Here is a 20,328-nt window from a genome sequence, read left to right as displayed (position 1 = left end):
TCATCAGTACCGGGCATGGCCTCTTCAAAACGGTGTAAACCGTCTGACAATCACGACCAAACAAATATAATTCTAGCTAGTTATATAATCTCTCTGCAGTTGATTCAGTGGAATTTCCACTGCGCCACCTACAGACAGAGCCAGGAAACAACTCCACAAGCATACTCCGGGTGGGATTCGGAATCACTGAATCAATTGCAGAGAGATTCTGTAACCCCTCTGATAGATTTTAACTCTGTATTTATAGCGGAAGATACTTTCTGATAGGAATATTTATTTCCCACACTAAGTCGCCATTGTAGCAACGCTAGGCTTCAATTTCATATCGAGGAAAACAAAAATACCATTGATCTTTATATTTATCAGACAAATATAGTTTCGTTTTGATAGGAAAAACTATAGCCGAAACTTAAAATTAGAGCAGCCGCTGTGAGCATTTGAAATTTAGGAATGGAGAATGATACAGAAGTGATCACCCTCCAAAGGTTTGGCTTAGCTTCTCCTTCGTCGGGATATGCCATTGATACCTCTTTTATAAACTTTTCCTAGGGAGTTTCCTTATTTGTGTGAGATATGAATATACTACGTTCCCCTTTTCCCCTGTTTTCCCTACCAGTATAATTACCGGCAATAATACACTGTATTCAAAGTTTAAAAGTTTAATAAAAATATAAGAAATGCAAAAGTTACAAATATGATGTAAACGACAAATTAAACAGGAAAAAACCAAACCACCAAAAGGAACACATTAACAACCAGACCATAAGAGAATGCTCAACCGGCATTCGATTGAATATTCATACACATGCCCTTTATTCAGCAACTCTATATGAGACGAGCTATTTAAATGAATGTTCACCCACAGTATTCCAATAAAAGTATATGGTTAGCCACCAGACGAAAAAACTCTCAAACTTTCTTACCAATAGCTCTCTTCCTCCGTTTAGCTGTAGATAGCGGCTAAACCTTTTATGTTTTACTGAATTTAACACAAAACACCAAAACTATATTTCACTAGGTTGAACTGGCAACCAAAAAGGAAAAAAAAGAAAAACCGGGTTTTGCCCCTTTATTTCGAATACTTTATTAGTTTTTCGACTTTATATCCCCACAAAAAATTCTCCTCTATTTTTTTTTCTCAACTCGACCTTTCGACGACCCAAAACCACCGACGGACGCCTCTCGACTTCCATAATAAAATCCTCTAATTCTTTTCACTCAATTCAACCTCTCGACTTCCCAAAAAACCCACTTTCTCGCATTCCATCCATACATCCAATCAGAAAATTCAATTCTATCACTTAGGTCTTTTGGCCGTTTCGTGATTCGTTAAGTATTTCGGCCATCTTTAATTTGTTTTTAAAATATCGTTCCCAGCTTATCGCTGACTTTTCAAAAGACCCAACTGTGTTTCATAACCAAAGTGTCTCGAGCTATCAATAATAATGAGTTTTTTCGTCTGGCCCTTACAAAGTAACTATGAATAAAACCCACTGGATCTTGTGGCCAAGAAATATGCCTTTATCATATATACATCCATTCAGTAAGATATCGTTTCCTTTTTGGAAATCTTCCGACATTTCTCGATTCCTTATGAGCTTTAATTTTTCCTATTTAGACAAATATGTGAGTCCACAACATTGAAATAAAAAACAGGGCGTCTTCTCATGAGGCGAACTGTTACAAATCTATGATTAGCTGGAATCATTTTCATTTGGTCGTGATACTCAGACGGTTCACACCGTTATGAAGAGACCATCCCCGGAGCTGATGATGGGGCAATCACCCCGAAAACGGGATGATTGCTTGGCTAGAGCCAAAGCTCTACTAGAGCCTTGATGATGATAGCACGACCAGCTATCGAAAGCGCTCGCATTAAATAAATAGGAGTTATAAAGCTTCAAATCCTTTTTTTAACATATATTAATATTAAAATACAGAAAATTAAGAAAAATTTGTTGCGTCATCCACGGTTCTCATCTGATATTTCTATACATATAATATTCTATGCTGTGAGCAGTTTCGTACACTTTTTTATATATTTGAAGTAAGATTAAGTAATTGCTTTTGCTATTCTCCAAAACTCAATGACCATCTTATATGCAGGTCAGTAGTTCAGCTCGTTTAGTTTTCGCTTCGTAATAGGTCTTAAGATTGTTACAATATATAGTGATTGAGAGGTGATCAGTTTTTTTTTGATAATATTGATATGACTTTGTTCACTAAACTCAAAATTTTCGTCATATCTTCTACATAACTATGATTCAGGTTATTTTACGTTTATTTAACGTCAGAAAGAGGTCCTTTAGTCTCCAATAGAAACGTTTCACGCCATTAAGAAACTTTTCATTATTTCCATAACGAAAAACAGACGTTATTTACGTATAAAGAATGCAATTGTATACTTTATCTGCAACCTATATTGCATTGATATGACTTTGTTCACTATACTCAAAATTTCCATCATATTTTGTACATTACTATGATTCAGGTTATTTTACGTTTATTTAACGTCAAAAAGAGGTCATTTTGGCTTCAAAGGAAACGTATTACGTCATCAAGAAACTTTCTATAATTTCCATAACGGAAATCAGACGTTATTTACGTATATAGAATGGAATTGTATACTTCATCTGCAACCCATATGGCATTGATATGACTTTGTTCACTGTACTCAAAATTTCCATCATATTTTGTACATAACTATGACTCAGGTTATTTTACGTTCATTCATCGTCAAAATGAGGTTGTTTTGGCTCCAAAGGAAACGTATTACGTCATTAAAAAACTCTCCATCATTTCCATAACGGAAAACAGACATTATTTACGTATATAGAATGGAATTGTTTACTTTATCTGCAACCCATATGGCACTTATATGATTTTGTTCACTAAACTCAAAATTTCCATCATATTTTGTACATTACTATGATTCAGGTTATTTTACGTTTATTTAACGTCAAAAAGAGGTCCTTTTGGCTCCAAATGAAACGTATTACGTCATTGAAAAACTTTCCATAACGGAAAACAGACGTTATTTACGTATATAGAATGGAATTGTATACTTTATCGGCAACCCACAGTATATGAAAACCTTCTTAACATTCAAACAATAACTCAATCACATCTAAAGATCGCAACATTTGCAATTCGAAAGATTTATGTTGAGCCTAGACACCAGATAAGTGCTTGTTTTATTTTTGCCGAAGAGAGGCAAGAAATCCAACTCAAACTCATCTAAACTTCGGACCATTTGAATATTTAAATGTGTTCCGTACGAGCCTACATGCATAATTCTGGGAGCATCGTCAAGTTCTTGAGCTTCGGTATCATTTAAACTTTTCCGCAAGTTTTATACGAAACAGAATCGGCAGCTGCCAACATTTCGGGAAAGCAAATAAAAGGTGGTCCCAACCATCTGGAATCAAAGTTATTACAACCGAACTAATGCAAGAAGTGTGATTTCATCTTGGTAAGTTGTGGATTAGTTCCGGGCTTCATAATTTCCTTGGAGTTATTCAGCTCGTATCTGGCTGAGAATTTTCAACTGTCAAAAGGAAAGTGGAAAATAAGAATACAGGTTTTTTTGAAATCACGAACGAAAATATATTATTCTGTTTCGATATATTTAAATTGATTAGAAAGCCTTGAAAACTTTGAGACTTTATTATATGGGGGCTTTCAACAGAAACTTCCGAACTTTGACAATTGACAACGACCATTGTTGAAGCTACATCTGTCAAAGTAGTTGTCATTTATTAGGTCTGTTTTGCTAAATCACCATAGATGGACATAGTACTCAACAGCACCACGTGCAAATAATGAAATTGTTTTATCAAAATGGGTGTTCTGTTCGGGCAACGTAACGTGCGCTCCGCCCATTTCACGGTCGCCATAATCGTCCTACCGCAAGAATGTGGTGGAGTCCACTGGTTCAGTTAACCATCGACCAACACCCTTACGTCGATAAAAGTAAGATGTGCCGAAAAAATCGCCGCTGTCTGTGAGAGTGCGCAGGACTATCCGAGGCAGTCGGATAGTTTTACAGAACGCAATATCAAGTTCAGGTCAGTAAGTATGAATAAAATACGCATGAGCTAATTCAGTTTTTCTCGAAGGGACAAGGGCTCGCTCTCTTCCGTTCGGACGATGGTCTGACCAACATCGATGAGATAATTGATCGCTTGAATTGTATCACGTTTATTGAATATCTTGATATAATATTCCTGTTCCACTTAGAGATTTCATAAAGTGTTTAAACAGAATCTCAGATACGTGAAAGAAGAGTTACTAGAATTATTTGTTACCTTAACTTAACATTTTTTTGTTATCAAAAAACGGCGATATGCATGGTTTCATGCAATCGTTTTTTTGGTTTATCTTTGTAATACTTCAGTATTTGAGTGGCTATCTCTTCCGTTCATGAATGTTTTCAGGTTATTTATCGTGAGGGACATATCCATTTTGTTTTCACAATTTCGTGAAGCTAAAATTTCTGATTTTCAAGAATTCGACTGCGTCTCTATTTTCACAGCATTTGGTTGCATGACGAATGAAATTCCAATAGGAACTTGGTTTTCCGCAGACCACAACTTGACTAAAATTCATCTTCAGCAATGAGGCTCATTTGTGAATGAATGGTTACGTGAACAAACAACATTTTCGAATGAGATCCAAGAGCGTCCAACCCGAAAAAGTCATATTTGCTGTGGATTTTGGATTAACGTCGTCATCGGTCCATATTTCTTCAAATGCAATGTTAGCCAAGTCATCACTATCAACGACGAGCACTGTAGGTCAATGATTACCAACTTATTATGACATTAATTGGATTATCTGAACAGCAACGACATGTAATTTTAAAAGGGCGGCGCTACGTAACACATAGCTCATGCCATATTCTGCAGGATATTCTGTTCATCCATCTTTTGCAAGGTCTTCATTTCTTTTTTTTTTGCTAGGGTTTCTGTTCAGGACAATTTTTGTTGGACTGGTCAAACTTATCCTCACAGATGCCCCAACCATCACATTCCTTAAGCAATAGCTGCAGTGATTTTCGACTCCTAGTATAATCAATGTCTCTTTATCATCTGTTACCGATATTTGGTAATACTCCCCTATATGTTATCCCCAATATTTTCCATTCTCAATGTTCTGAATCCTCATACTCTGTCCTTTCAGTACCCAGGTCTCACTTGCTCTGATTTCGTTTTTCTCGACACGAAATTGGATTGCATCATTGATCTCAACATGCTATATTTTTGGTTTTCTCTGCTGATTCTTATCGTTATTTCTTGTTTTTCTGTCCCAATTCTTTTTAGTTTCTTCAACTTTTATGTAGGGCAATTCTCGTACTCTTTCGAATGTATATTCGTAACCTTCTCCTATTCTTGCCTTCACTACTATTTTTCTTACCACCTTCTGTGATCATGTTTCTGTTTTTGCTACTGAAATCATCTTCAAAATTTCGCTTCAAAATATCGTTTCCTTCGTTTCAATTCGACTTCTTTTTCTATTCTCACCTCAGGTACCAATTCGATAGAGTCGCTGATATAGGTCTCCTTGTCTTTGGCTCCTTCTATTGAATTGACTTGACAAGTGTCCTTTCCATGTTACCTCTGATATCTCTTTCAGCGTCATATTTGTTAGTTTCATCAACTTTATTGAATGTCCTTTCTCATTCATTGCAAGGTGGATTTTATCGACATCTATTTGGAGTCAGTCTATAAAAAGCACGTTGAGGTCAAATTAACCCATTTGAATTTCTTTCAGTTGAAATAGTTGAAATTTTACCGATCTATTGAGCTCTTGTCCAGCCCTCTGGTATAATTTGCCCTCTCAATATTACTTTCATCAGTTGATATAGCTGTTTCAGCAGTGCTTTTTCACCGGCTTTCAGCGTCTTCACTGTAATCTGTATGACTTCTGGAGCTTTGTGGTTTTTTAAGTTCTCAATCATTCTTTTGATGTTTTCCCCTGATAGAGCTTCTACTTGAAAGTTATTTTAACAGCTCCACTAATTGAGTTTTTCTGATAAGAACATTCAAATTCCGTATTTTCTATTCGTTCTTTTATTTTTTTCCATCCACAAGTTTCTCATTTCCCTTCATTGTTCTTGGTAGTTCATTACTCACTTCTACGCCTTCATTTATTGGTGGCACAGTTTTTTTTTCTTTTGCATACACTCTCTGCGCTCCTTGTCAAACCAGGTTTGATCATTCCTTTGCTCTCTTCATGAATATCCTCATCTTTTTTTAAAAACAATTTCATAATCTTCACGTGTATGTTTATTTGTAACCGACTCCTTTGGACTCGAATTTGACTAACTTCAAACGAACAGATTTATTCTGAACTTTGTACACTTATCAAGAGTCGGTAACAATACAATAATTTCATAAGTTCATCTCATTTTCCTCATCAGTATCACCAGGATTGAATGATTTCCTCACACAGAAACCAATATGTCTTGGCACGAACGTGTAGCTGGAATTGCAAAAGCTGCTTCGCAAAAGCTTGGAACACTGTTCCGAACCGAAACACTGTACACACCTCAGCAACTTTTGCTGCTTTTGCTCTAGAGTATTGTTCTCAGGTATGAAGCTCCGCCCCTGAGTATACCCTGAAGATGCTGGATTCCATTTAGTTAAGAACCATCCACCTCATTGCAGACACGAACATCATTTGCAAGCTTGATAGTTTGAAACATCGAAGAAGGGTTGGGGATTTGTCTCTCTTCTTTCACGGGAAGTGTTCAAGTGATTTGGCATATCAAATTCAACCAAACGCGCCTCATAAGGATTTTTCTGTGGTGCTTGTGTTTTGTCTTTGCCGGATTGCAAGCCGCTAATTAGTGACTTTTCACACCAACACCTAAACAACCCCATACCACCACCTCATAAGGTACCATGTATCCATGTTAATACTCTGAATAGTTTTCTTTACACTCAGTTGAAATCTGTAAAGATGTCAATCATACCTATCAGTTTTTCATTCCGGATGAAACCGAATTCCTGTGAAGCCCCTGTGTATCTGAGAATCGAGTAACGTGTGTAGATTATATTGCAAAACTTGCTGCCGCTTGAAATGTTACGCCATAACCACAACAAAATGGGAGGGTAACTCGCGTTTTTACCGCATGCAGTTCCCAACTTCTTTTATCGACTTACTGAACGTAATTTAGAAGTTTAGTTAGCTCTTTATGACTCGAGTTGGTAATTTAATGGTCATTGTAGCTTATAAACAGTCTCGAGACTCGAATTCACTGCCTGTTCGAGTTCATTAATTAATTATAAGTATAGTCTCAGTGCTAACCTTCATGAGTAATTTACGGGATGAGAACTACTTAAAATGAACTTTGGATGAGATGAACACTCCTGAATAGGATCTAACTACCCATTATTGAACACAGTTATTATGAATAATCATAGAACGAATGGCCTTGAGACAGAGCCTTATAATATTATTACTATTGGAGGTGGAAATTGGGTATTCCAAACAATTCACCATTTTTACCAACCATGAGCATTAACATCAATAAGACATGCATAACATCACTTCATAATACATAAGTTCTTTGAATAATCGAGGAAATATCAGTCATTTGACTTGCATCAAGTGGTTGAGAAACCAACTCGCAAGTAGCAAATTATTAGATGTCATAATTTGCTTCCAAACGTTATAGACTGTACTGTGGTAGATTATTCCACTTTCTCCGACCACTGGTTGTCCGTTTATAGAATAGGATTCATCTCCAAAACAAGCACTGACTTTCTTCACACATTCAGAGACTTCAAACATTTTGACAAGCACGCATTTCAATATGATCTTTGCAGCTCTGACTTAAACTGTATTTACACTTTAGAAAGCATAGATGAAAAGGTTGAAAAGTTCACTATTATTTTATTAAATAAGTTCAACCGGCACGCACTTCTGAAATTTGTACGAATTACTGAAAAAAAGCACCAAGGTTGACAGATAATTTAAAATTTTCGATGAAGCTTCGTGATAAGGCTCTGATTAGATTTAGAAAAAGTGGCTCTACAGTGCATTGGAATTATTATAAACAACTGATGAATCTCACTAATCGTACCACCAATCTCGAAAAAAGGCTCATTAGGAGTTCAGGCTTCGCAATAATGAAAATAACCTTTGGAAGGAACTTTCTGATTTAGGGCTTTATAGCAGAAAGTCTGTAAATTTAATTCCCAGCCACCTCAGAAGAGCTCCCGAAATTACCGAGTTTTTTTGTAAAAATAGTGAAACTACTGAATTACTCGACGATGAACTTCTGTCGTTTTTTTCCCATAATAAAATGTATGCGAACTCGATTTTTTTTCTGTGAAACAAGAGACCAATAGGTCTTCAAGGTAAAGCTCTCAGTGAAATCGAACGCTGTTGGTTCTGATGGCAGTAGTATGAGAATGCTTTTGCATTGATTTTTCCAAATCATCCCAGGTGATTCCTCTAGCCAAAGTCAACAATCTTCAAAATTTTAATGACCTTCGGCCAATCAATATATTGTGTGTTATTTCTAAAATTCATGAAATAAACAGATTCACAATTTTATCGAGAAACAAAACGTTTTACCAGTGTCTCAATCGGCCCTACTGAAAGTAGTTGATGATATTCATACATCAATAGACGATAATGAATCAACACGTCTTGTTTTGATAGATCATTCTAAAACATTTGACAAAATAAGTCACCGCCTTCTGATTGCTCTGTTGAACTATATGAGTTTCTCATACTTTTCTTCTACACTGATTAATAAGTATTTGAATGGAAGGTCTCAATGCGTAACTTTCAATAAAACTGTCAAGTTTCTTGAATATATCTGCAGGTGTACTTCAAGATCCAATTCTCGGTCCGACGCTTTTCGTAATTTACACATCCCAATTTCCAAAGTGTCTCCATCACACCGAAATTCATAGCTACGCTGATGACACCCAAATTTATGAACGATTCTCGGAATCTTCTGTAGCACTTGCGTGTGAGCAAGTAAATGCAGATTCAAAAGCATTGCTCACATCCTCAAAGAAGTACTGCCTGACAATTAATCCCTCCAAAACAGTAGTAATGCTATTTGGTTGAACAGCCATAAGGAAAAGAATTGAGAGAAATATCGATATCGTTCAGGACGAGCATCAGTTGCCTTTGATAGAATCTATGAAAAATCTTGGTCTCATAATTGACCAATCCCTTAAGTTCACTCTCATGTCTCCCAGATTATAAAATGTAGCTATAGTAATTTGAAATCAATATTTTAACAATTTGTAATGAACAAATATTGACCAACGTTATATTTTTTTATGAAGCAGAAAAAAATTGCAAATTTTTCACCCACACCAAAATCCTTCAAGAACATTTTTCTAGAGGTGATTCCGAATCGACCTTCATCTCTATTTTTCATATTTTTGAACTTATTGATTAGAGTAGTAGCGCCCTAGAATCAGTAGTCCCTACTAGTTTCAATTACTTTCATCTCTATGATTTAGAGGCATTTTTGAAGAATAAACTGCTCCAAACAATTCTTTCCATTGCAGCGATACGAATCCAGCTCAACTCACGATTTCCACCCAAGTAAGTATTGACAATTTTCAAACGGTTTCATTTAGCTTTCCCTGTTTGTTTGGGTCAAATTTAGTAATTGAAGTTTGTCCCCTTTCCTGTTGACAGATTAATCTGATATTTAGTAGGGTGGCTAAAAATGATACGTCGTTAGCGATACACCACCCAAGTTGTGGTAAAAGGTTGAACGGTGCCGACAAATGTGTGGCATTAAGGTGGATACAAATTACAAACTGAAAATTTGAAAAAAAATGTCAAACGGTTTCATTGGAAAGAAAAAGATAATAATCAGCTAGATAACATACTGGAAGCTAACGGAAATTCGGAAGATCCTAGGTTGCAATCATCACACCACTCTTCTGATCAGATAAAAAAAATGTTGGGCGTTACGTAATCTGAGTTAACAGAAATTACACATGTAGTGCTAAAAAAAGCAAATCTTGATTTCGTTTTACGAAATAAAAATTCAAAATCAACTTGGAATACTTTAAGGACTCTTGATATCCTGAGGAATAATAAAAATACAAGCATTTCTGTGAATTGAATGAGGTCAAACTTATTAACCAGCACTTCAATTCCATATCTCAACCTTTCAGATCAGTATACCAAATGGCATTAGATCATTATTTATGGTTCCAAGCTTCTTAAGACGCATCAAGAGCAACTGCTTTGGGCTTAGACTGGATATGCCTCAAAATGATCAATCTCATTGATTATTTTTCGAAAAATCATTTCACCATCCTCATAAACTCCTCCATAATCAGCTGCCAATTTCCAGAAATTTGGAAAGATGGATTGGTTATTCCTCTACTGATAGATCAAAATAAGGAATATGTCAATGAAAATCATATTTTTTTAACATCTGTTCAATCATGATTCAGATCACAGCACAGTGAATTACCGACGATCTTTTTAAAGCTGCAGTTGTACCGGATGTTCTACCGATATCAGAGGGAGTGCCACAAGGATCTATCCTTGGGCTCTTGCTTTTAGCTTTTGCATTTGTGATTTTTATCAGTTTGTTGAAAATTATATCTTTTTTCCGCCTAATGATTCTTCCTCTGCCCAGTCATATATTAATAAGGATCTCCAAGCCATCTTTGAAATTTCTACGACCCATAAGCTCACGATAAATCCTGATGAATATGCAATAATGATGTTTGGACCCAAGGAAAACAGAGAGCTAACCAACCTCACTTTTCAAGACAGCATCGAAAATGAAATACTTCCCTTTGTGACCGAGATATGGTTCGATCTAGAACTTCGTTTTACTGAACATGTCAGCTATCTGAATCAAACTTCTTTTAACGTCCTCAGGCAGCTGTTTCAAAATCATGATTCGCTCAACACAAACTGGAGAATAAGAATATGCAAGTCACTGATCATGTCAAATATCTCTTATTGCGACAGTGTTAATGGACTTACTTCAAGACAATCGGATGCTCTTTGTCTACAGGGTATTTAGAATAGCTGTCTACGTTTTATGTCTGGCATCCGGAAATATGACCTTGCAGAGTGGTCCAACGAAAAGTATGCACCTTGCTTTTCTCCTTTTTTTGTAACTTAACACAAAAATGCTCGTACAGGTCAATTTTGTTTTTGAGGAGGACACATTTTAGATGTATTTTTCTACCTGTGCCTTCAACCCCCTAGCGAGGGTGAGTAACAACCCTGAAATTTTGAATGGAAAGTGGGATCGAGGGATATATCATTTGAAAGGGCACAAAATTATCTTCCCAATGATACCTAATTTGTTGTATTTCACTCAAACATGTAGGTATTATGAAGAAAAACAACTACAACCCAGTACTTTGAAATGTGTAATTGACTTAGTAGAATCCTACTTCAGCAAGTGCTGAAAATGTGACCCATTTGCTTCCATACAATAATACAGATTTTGTTCAAATCTATTCCTAACATTCTGTAGCATATCAGGTGTTACACTTCTGCACTCTGCTGTAATTCGTTGGCAAAGATCTTCTATGGACTCAGGCTGCGTGGCAAAACATTTATTTTTCAAGATTCCCCAAAGGAAAAAGTCTAAAGGCGATAAATCAGGTGACCTGGCAGGCCATTCGATGGGGCCTCTTCTTCCAATCCACCGTTCAGAAAAACGGGCATCTAAAAACTCTCTTACCGGAGCAACATAGTGAGGAGGTGCTCCATATTGCTGGAAATGAAGCCGATCATCATTATGATTTTGGTCATTTTCAATTATTTCTGTTATGAGAGAATCAATTGTATCTACAAGCATGTTCAGGTATACCTCACCAGTTAAATTTCCAGGAATAAAAAGTGGCCCTACGATATGACTACCTAATATGCCACACCAGATATTGATTTTTTGAGGGTACTGGGTATGGACCTCTCGGAATAAGTGTGGGTTACTATCATCCCAGTAACGGCAATTATGCCTATTCACAGCTCCATTCAAAAAAATGTACTCTCATCGGAAAAGCACATGTTGAATGAAAGGTGCGGATCATCAATTAGTAGCTGGCTTAGTTGTTCACAAAATTGCAGCCTTCTATCAGGATAATCTTCATTGAGTTCCTGTACTGATTTAATTTTGTACGGATGAAATTTATAGGCTTTTAATATCCGTATTATGGACGAACGGGAGACACCTGAGGCTGCAGCAAGCTGACGGGTACTTTGAGTATGATCCAATTCAACATGTCCCAAAATAGCGACTTCCACTGCTTCATTTCTGATCGATTTCCGTGGCTGGTGTTTCACATTACAGACAGATCCGGTATGGACAAACTTTTGGACTAACTTGGCAACGTACGAATCATTCACATTTTTACCGGGATGACTGTTATTAAAGAGGTGAGCAGTAAGTCTAGCACAACTATTATGTTGATAATGAAGTTTAACAATTTCAACTCGTTCAGGAATAGAATAAACTATTTTTACAGTAAAGTTGAAATAATTTCAAAAGCAACCGAACTGAATCAATGAACGTTTGCCTAAATTCTTTTTGTACACTTATCTGCTGTTGTTATTTGAACCAAAAAACGCACGAGAGAAATTGAGGAATGTAGTAGTGATAAAAATGCCTTTTTTTCCGCATTTTCATTAACACCAAAAATATCGAGCAAATGTTCTTGCTTTTTTTATAACTATTCAAGTAAATACAACAAATTAGGTATCATAGGAAAGAGAATTTTGTGCCCTTTCAAATGATATATCACTCAACCCCACTTTCTATTTAAAATTTTAGGGTTGTTACTCACCCTCGCTAGGGGGTTGAAGGCACAGGTAGAAAAATACATCTGAAATGTGTCCCCCTCAAAAGCAAAATTGACCTGTCCGAGCATCTTTGCGTTAAGTCACAAAAAAAGGAGAAAAGCAAGGTGCATACTTTTCGTTGGACCACTCGATATATCTTCAGTAGGTATACAAGAATCAGGATAGTTAAAAGTTGAGAAAATTAGAAAACTACATCTACTCAACAACATACATAATTGATATCTCGTCAGTCGATATGAATACTTACTGAAGAGGCTTACAACATTCTCAACAATACATAGTTTTACCACAAAGAACAGTTCAGTTTCAGTCGTCTTCAAACATAAATCTTCCATTTTCACCCGCTATTTCTCGTATAATGAACAAATAGATTCAAAGTTTACAATAAACTACCCCGTGACAGTCATGCGGAGTTGACAGCATTTGGCTCCTACAGAGAAACGTCTAAATTTGTAGCAAATTGCAAAACACGAATCTCCTCGATAGGAAGACTCAACAGATTGTCTCTGGTCCGGATTCCTGACCATACTGGCCTGGAAGGCAATGAAGCTGCTGACTCCCTTGCAAAGAAGGGTGCTGCAAGCAGCTTCATCGGACCAGGACCTGTCATTGGCATCGCTTTAGGCTTTGCCAAACAAACATGGATGGCAAGAAGATTTATGGACTTCTGGCAGAATCTCTCAGAATTGGCTCACTCCAAGGCGTTTATTTGCACTTCGAAGCTTGATACCAAACAGATTTTGGACTGCAGTAGGGATGAACTAAGATGTCTAACAGGTCTTCTTACAGGTCACTGTCATTTGAATCATCATATGCAGAGACTAGGGTTTATTTGGTCGAGTGTGAATAGGTGTGAGCCACAATAAACCCTTGCGTGTTGCGGTGGAGGGTCGAAGAGACCCACTCACTTCAGACCCAACCTAACCCAACCAAACCCGGTAAGTTTGGATCTTGAACAATAGAAACCTTCAAAAAACACTTGTTCGTTCCCGACCTCGGCATTACAAAAAGGAATTTTCCACAGCGGTTGCATACATATTCTGATCTCATCATGACAGTATTACTGTCAACTCGCCTTTTCCAGGTTGCGTTGAAAAATAGCCTTGGCTTATACTCCGCCTATTCACTTTTATACTGGAAGTTCAATTGTACTTTCATGGTGAATAAATACGTATTATTATCATTATTATTATATTATTTTTTTATCTGATAAGTACCGTAGATTGCTGAGGTGAATGGTGTGATGACTGTTACTCAGGACCCTCCGAATTATTTTCTAGATTTCAGTACATTATCTACATCATTATCATCTCACTTTTTTCAACAAATCCATCAGTATAATACTAGAATAAAAAATAATGTATGTAAATAATCAAACGAAAACGTTCAACACTAAAACAATAATTTTTAAAGGATTTCAATTTAAAGAAATGAACTTTAAAGGTTCAAGTCAGTCTCGAATATACCTACATAGTGGATTGAATGGACTGACGCCTATCAGAAAGCAACTACTCCCCTGGCTAATGCCACGAATGGCGTTGGATTATATCCGACAAGCGTCAGTGCAGGAATCTTCACAGAAAATGTTCTGCATATGCAATTGGCAATACAACTGAAAGAGTCGACCTTCAATTTTGGAACGGGCAAACTTGCAGACCGGTTTCGGGCTCATTAGCCACTCATCAGTGCAAAATAGTGACCATCATCGACCTAAAGTCAATAATATTCCATAATTGAAAATCGGGATTCTTTCAGAGTATTTCATTCGTCTTCCTAAGTTGGACTCTCCTCCAAGATTGGAGCCTCTTCCGAAGTTGTGTCTGTAAGTGTGCAATATTGTTGCGTCTGCAAGAGTGAAATATCATTGACTTTAGGTCGATGATGGCCACTATCTTGCACTGATGAGTGGCTAATGAGCCCGAAACCGGTCTGCAAGTGTGCCCGTTCCAAAATTGAAGGTCGACTCTTTCATTTGTATTGCCAATTGCATATGCAGAACATTTTCTGTGAAGATTCCTGCACTGACGCTTGTCGATATAATCCAACGCCCTTCGTGATATTAACCAGGGTAGTAGTTGTTTTCTGATAGGCGTCAGTCCATTCAACCTACTGTGTAGGTATATACGAGACTGGCTTGCCAGTTTTCAAGCATAGCCCACTGACTAATGAGAAAGTTAAAGGATTTATTAATTATAACAGTCTACCTGAAAATGTTAAGTCTTCTAACAGTCTTATTCTGTTCAATAAAACATATCAGACCACTTGAGAGACCATTAAGGTGATACTAAGTTACTATGTATTATTTTTTTTGTATTTTCAATTATCGTAGTTCAAACTACTTATTATCACATATCAGTAGGTCTTTTTTTCCTATTATTGTATTCATATATACATTATTGTTAACATTAATACCATTGTTGTATATTACGATGTGTCTGTCCTATTTGAATAAAATAAAGCAAGCATTTCATAAAATAAAGCATTCCACAAAACCGTTCAACATATTTTTTTTTTTTTTCACTTATTTCATCCACAGTGCTTATGCATCTCCATAGAATGAGAGTCCTACAGAAGAATTTCTTTCTGCACAAGTGCTTCAAAATGACGACCTGCATTTCCACTCGCCCAAACTTTTCTGGAGAAACCCATTCCATGAAATTAACTGTCTTATCCTCAGATGTATCTCGACTACACGAAAAACGGCAATAGGAAAGCCGAAACGGGTAACATTTGCTTTGTATGGTGCTAATGTAAGAGATGAGAACAAAAATTACATTTTTCATTGTCTGTTCCAATCCCAGACAGGCGAGCCGGGAGTCGAACCACTTGGGAAATCGGAGAAGGAGCTCTTTTTTGCAAACTTTTAATCCCCGTTTCAGTTCGTTAAGGCCCACCGTTTGGGATCTAATAATGGAGATTCCTATATAATGATGTTTAATTCGCCATACCATAACTTTGTTAGCTTAATGTGATCGTGGAGCGTTTCATAAATGCTTTGTGCTGGAGGAAACTTTTAGTTGAGTCGGAATATGAAAGGACTTTCTATTCAGAGGGTATAATTATTGTAAACACAGGACTTTTAATTTTTATTTGAACGTTTCGCTAATATTTCAATGAACTTTCTTTTCTGGGAAACTGCGGAAAGTACAGGAAAACTCATAGTAGTCGAAATATTCATTTTTTTATATGTAAGTACCTATCTTCGATACAGTCTTCAGAATCATTTTGATTTCTGTCTTGGGTATCAGTATATGGAATATTTCTTTTTCGTTTTCAAAATTCGTCTACAAGATGGAGCTGTTACCAGTTAACAATCGTTCTCTTAGACGTAGGTTTCATATATGCAGTCGAGCCGCGTTGAAATTATTCGAGTCCCAGGCACACTTTCCTGCATTGACGATAGTTAATAGCTCTGTGAGGTATCTTTCGTGAATGTCTGTTGGATATAATTCGATGTCAAGCGTGGTATTAGCCAGGGATTCAGTTGTTTTTCGGCAGGTACTTACCAGAACCCTCTGTGTAGGTACGTTGGGAGATATAATAATTAATAATAATAATAATAAATAATAATAATAATAATAATACGTCTTTATTCACCATAAAAATACAAATGGAATAGACAAAAATAAAATAGAACAGAATACAGGAACAATAACAAAAACAAAGAAAAAAAACTTCCAGTATATGGTGAATAGGCGGAGTATCAGCCAAGGCTGTTTTTCAACTCAACCTGGGAGAAACTATAGATAAATAATATGAACACAAGTCGAGTTAACAATATCAAAAAATTTTAGTTATTGCTTTACTTTAGAAAATTCATTTTAGAAATGCCAAGGTCGGGAACGGGCAAGAGGCTAATGAGATAAATAAGTCTTCAGTCTTTTTTTAAAGTTTACGATGGTGTATGATCGAAATTCGCAGGGTAGTTGATTGTAATATTTGGGTGCATTATACGAGAAGCAGCGGGTGAAGATGGAAGATTTGTGTTTGGGGATGACTAGAACTGAACTGTTCCTTGTAGTAAAGCTGTTAATCGTAGAGAATGTTTTAAGCTTCTTCAGTAAGTAATCAGGTTGTCGAGTTATCAAAACTTTATGTGTGTTGGTAAGAAGGTGTAGAGTTCTAAGTTTCCCAACATTTAACCATCCTGATTCTTGCATTGCTGGGATATATGGTCATATTTCCGAAAACCAAACGAGAAACGTAGACAGCTATTCTGAATACGCTGTAGTCGGAGAGTATCCGATTGTTTCAAAGCAGGTCCATAAATACTATCGCAATAGGAAATTTTTGACATAATCAGAGACTCGCATAGTCTGAGTTTTGAGTTTGTGTTGAGCAAATCACGATTAGGAAAAAAGCTGTCTGAGAACGTTATAAGAAGATTGGTTCAGATAACTGACATGTTTAGTAAAGCGGAGATCCAGATCAAACCACAATCCTAAATTTTTTATCTCGTCCACGGAGGGAAGTATATCGTTTTCGATGCGAACTTGAAAGGTAGAGTTGGTAAGCTCTCTGTTCTTCTTAGCTCCGAACATCATTATTGCGGATTTGTCTGAATTGGGCTTGAGCTTATGGGCAGTAGAAATGTCAAAGATGGCTTGGAGATCGTTATTAATATGCGACAGAGCAGATGTAGACTCGCCTGGCGAAAAAGAGAAATATAACTGCGTGTCGTCTGCATAGTGATGTATATTGCATTTTTTCACGGACAGATAAAAGTCACAAATATACAAGCTAAAAAGCAAAGGCCCAAGGATAGATCCTTGTGGCACTCCCTTCAATACCGGCAGGGCATCTGAAATAACTTCATCCACAACAACTCTTTGAGTACGATTCTTCAGATAGTTTTCTAAGAGAGACACTGCTTTCCGACAAAAACCGAAGTAGACGAGTTTGTCACACAATATCACATGATCTAGAATGTCAAAATGCCTTGCTGTATCTAGGAGTATTAAACAGGTCAAATTTTGTTCATCTGCAGCTTGAAAAATATCGTCAGTAATTGACAGGAGAGCCGTGGTAGTACTATGCTGAGGTCTGAATCCTGATTGTACAGATGTTATAATATGATTTTCATTGACGTACTCATTAATCTGATTTTTCAGAATCGATTCCACTACTTCAGAGAGATACGGTAGAATTGTAATTGGTCTTAGGTCAGAAAGGACAAAAGGTGAGTTACACTTAGCCAGAGGGATAACCAATCCATCCTTTCAACATTTTGGAAATTGGCAACTGGTAATGATAAAGTTTATGAGAAAGGTGAAGTGATTTATCAAAAAAGAGTCAATGAGATTGATCATTTTGAGGGATATCCCGTCAGAACCCAAAGCGTTGCTCTTGATGCGTCTCAGGGAACTTCGCACAATCTCACAGGTGACTGAGGTGAAGTGAAAGGAGTTTTCAGTTTCCTCCGAATTAACATATCGATCTAATAAGGACAATTGGCGAGCAGATCTGATAGGTTGAGGTATGGAACTGAAGTGCTGGTTAATGAGATTGACGTCTTTTAATTCATCAGGGATATCTGATTTTTTGTTGTTCCTCAGGATATCAAGCGTTCTTAAGGTATTCCAAGTTGCTTTGGAATTTTTATTTCTTACAACAAAGTCCAGATATGCTTTTTTCTCGCATCGTATCGTACTACATGTATAATTTCTGAGGTCCTTATAGCTATTCCAATCGGCGATAGAGATAGATTTCTTGTATTTACTCAGAGCTCGGTTAATATTTCGAAATATTATTTTTCCCAGCGAAGAGAGTTGATTTGCCAGCTTATTCGAAGGTTTCTGATTTGACACTGCAAAGAAGCAAAGATTTGATCTTCCATTAGCTAAATTTCTCCACAACTCCATTCACAGTACGGCAAAATCGAGTATTATTGTCAAATGGAGATTAGATACCCTAAAAACCTTCTTGCTAAATGCTCTTTGGAAACACTATAACTAGGGTGATATCTCTATATGATAAAATGTTTGATTTTTACATTTCTGTTCATTACCTGGGGTTCAGTCGCACGAATACGTATTACTTCCTTGGAGATACTACAAAGAAGGTTCCTCGAACTGATCATGTCAAAAATCTCAGGGTATCCGTCACATCTCTTATATGTAGAATGGATATCACACAATTATACTCCTTCTGTACCAACGTAAAGTACCTGTGAAAATAAAGCAAGCCCTAGAAGCCACCAATATAACACCCGAAATCGTGCGCAAGTCGCTCACACCCACTCTTGTGAAAAAAAAACATTTCACACATTACCGCAGAATGTGAAAAATATAACATCAAAACCATTGTTCATAAAAAACTAAAGTCGTTCGTTTCTCAGATATACAGACAATTTGTGGGAAATGGAATAACTGCTACCTAATAATAAATATTATTTCCCCTTTCCGCATCACCCCAAAACTGTGCTTCCTGTATATATACAGAATTGTGGTTATGAACTATTGAATATCATTCATTATACTATCACTCGCTATATTTTTTCCACCATTCTGTGTTGTATCTCATTTTATCACCTTCAGGTCTGCAATATATTAACAAACATGTATATTATTGTTATCAATATTATACCTGTTTTCATTTAATTGTTCATTACATAGGCATCCGTAAATTGTTATAATTTTCACATTTCATACATATTATGAAAATTTGTATGGGAAACAAGTGTTTTGAACTTATTCTTCAATCGCTTCATTCTTTCACTCTATGTTGTATCTTACTTGTATCTGTATTTGTATTTATCTATTGTGGATAAAGTTATATTATTAATATTATTATTATTATTGTTTTACCGTAGTATGCGCTGGTCGAACCCTATTCCCTGAAGCCCCGATACATTCGAAGGGACGCGCTGGCATTATCAACCAACGACCACTCTCCACATCGTGGATAAGTGATCATTGGGCCCAAGAATCATGAGCCCTGCGCATTGAGTAAAGAATGACAGCGTTTTGCATCTGTTCGTCTAAGATTTCTGCTTTAGTGCGGCAAGCCCTACTATGTATGTCACTGTTTCTTTGAGAAAGTAGCATTTTGTCCACTTGCCACAAAACAGCATTTTCCAGACTGTTCTTGTGAATAAATATTTCATACCAATCAAAATACCTTTTTAATTCTTTTGCGAAATCGAATGATCCAATTTCAGTTTCTCAAAGTACTTATAGTAGATAATCCACTCATTTACCATAGTGGTAGACGTTTTATTATTAATGATGATAATGATAATAGTAGTAAAGCATTTGCTGTCCAACAATGAGTAACTCAACATGAATTGTAGGCTCTAGACTCACTTCTTTGACTCAACTATGAAACAAGAAAGAGTATGACAATAATTAACTACTTTGTTATAGTTCATGCATATTATATAGATTGGAGCCTCAAGCATCATGTTAGTTTGCTCCCGTTTTACAAATAATAAAGGTGCATTTCAGTCGAAATGACTGTCGAAAAAAATATACATTACATATGAAAATAACTCTCACAAATCAATTT

Source organism: Leptinotarsa decemlineata, unplaced genomic scaffold (assembly GCF_025532065.1).
Source record: "Leptinotarsa decemlineata unplaced genomic scaffold, Ldec_3_MD MMD2_tig00001393_RagTag_RagTag, whole genome shotgun sequence".
Lineage (NCBI taxonomy): Eukaryota > Metazoa > Arthropoda > Insecta > Coleoptera > Chrysomelidae > Leptinotarsa > Leptinotarsa decemlineata.
The sequence above is the reverse complement of the archived record's forward strand: the minus strand, read 5'-3'. Positions refer to the sequence as shown.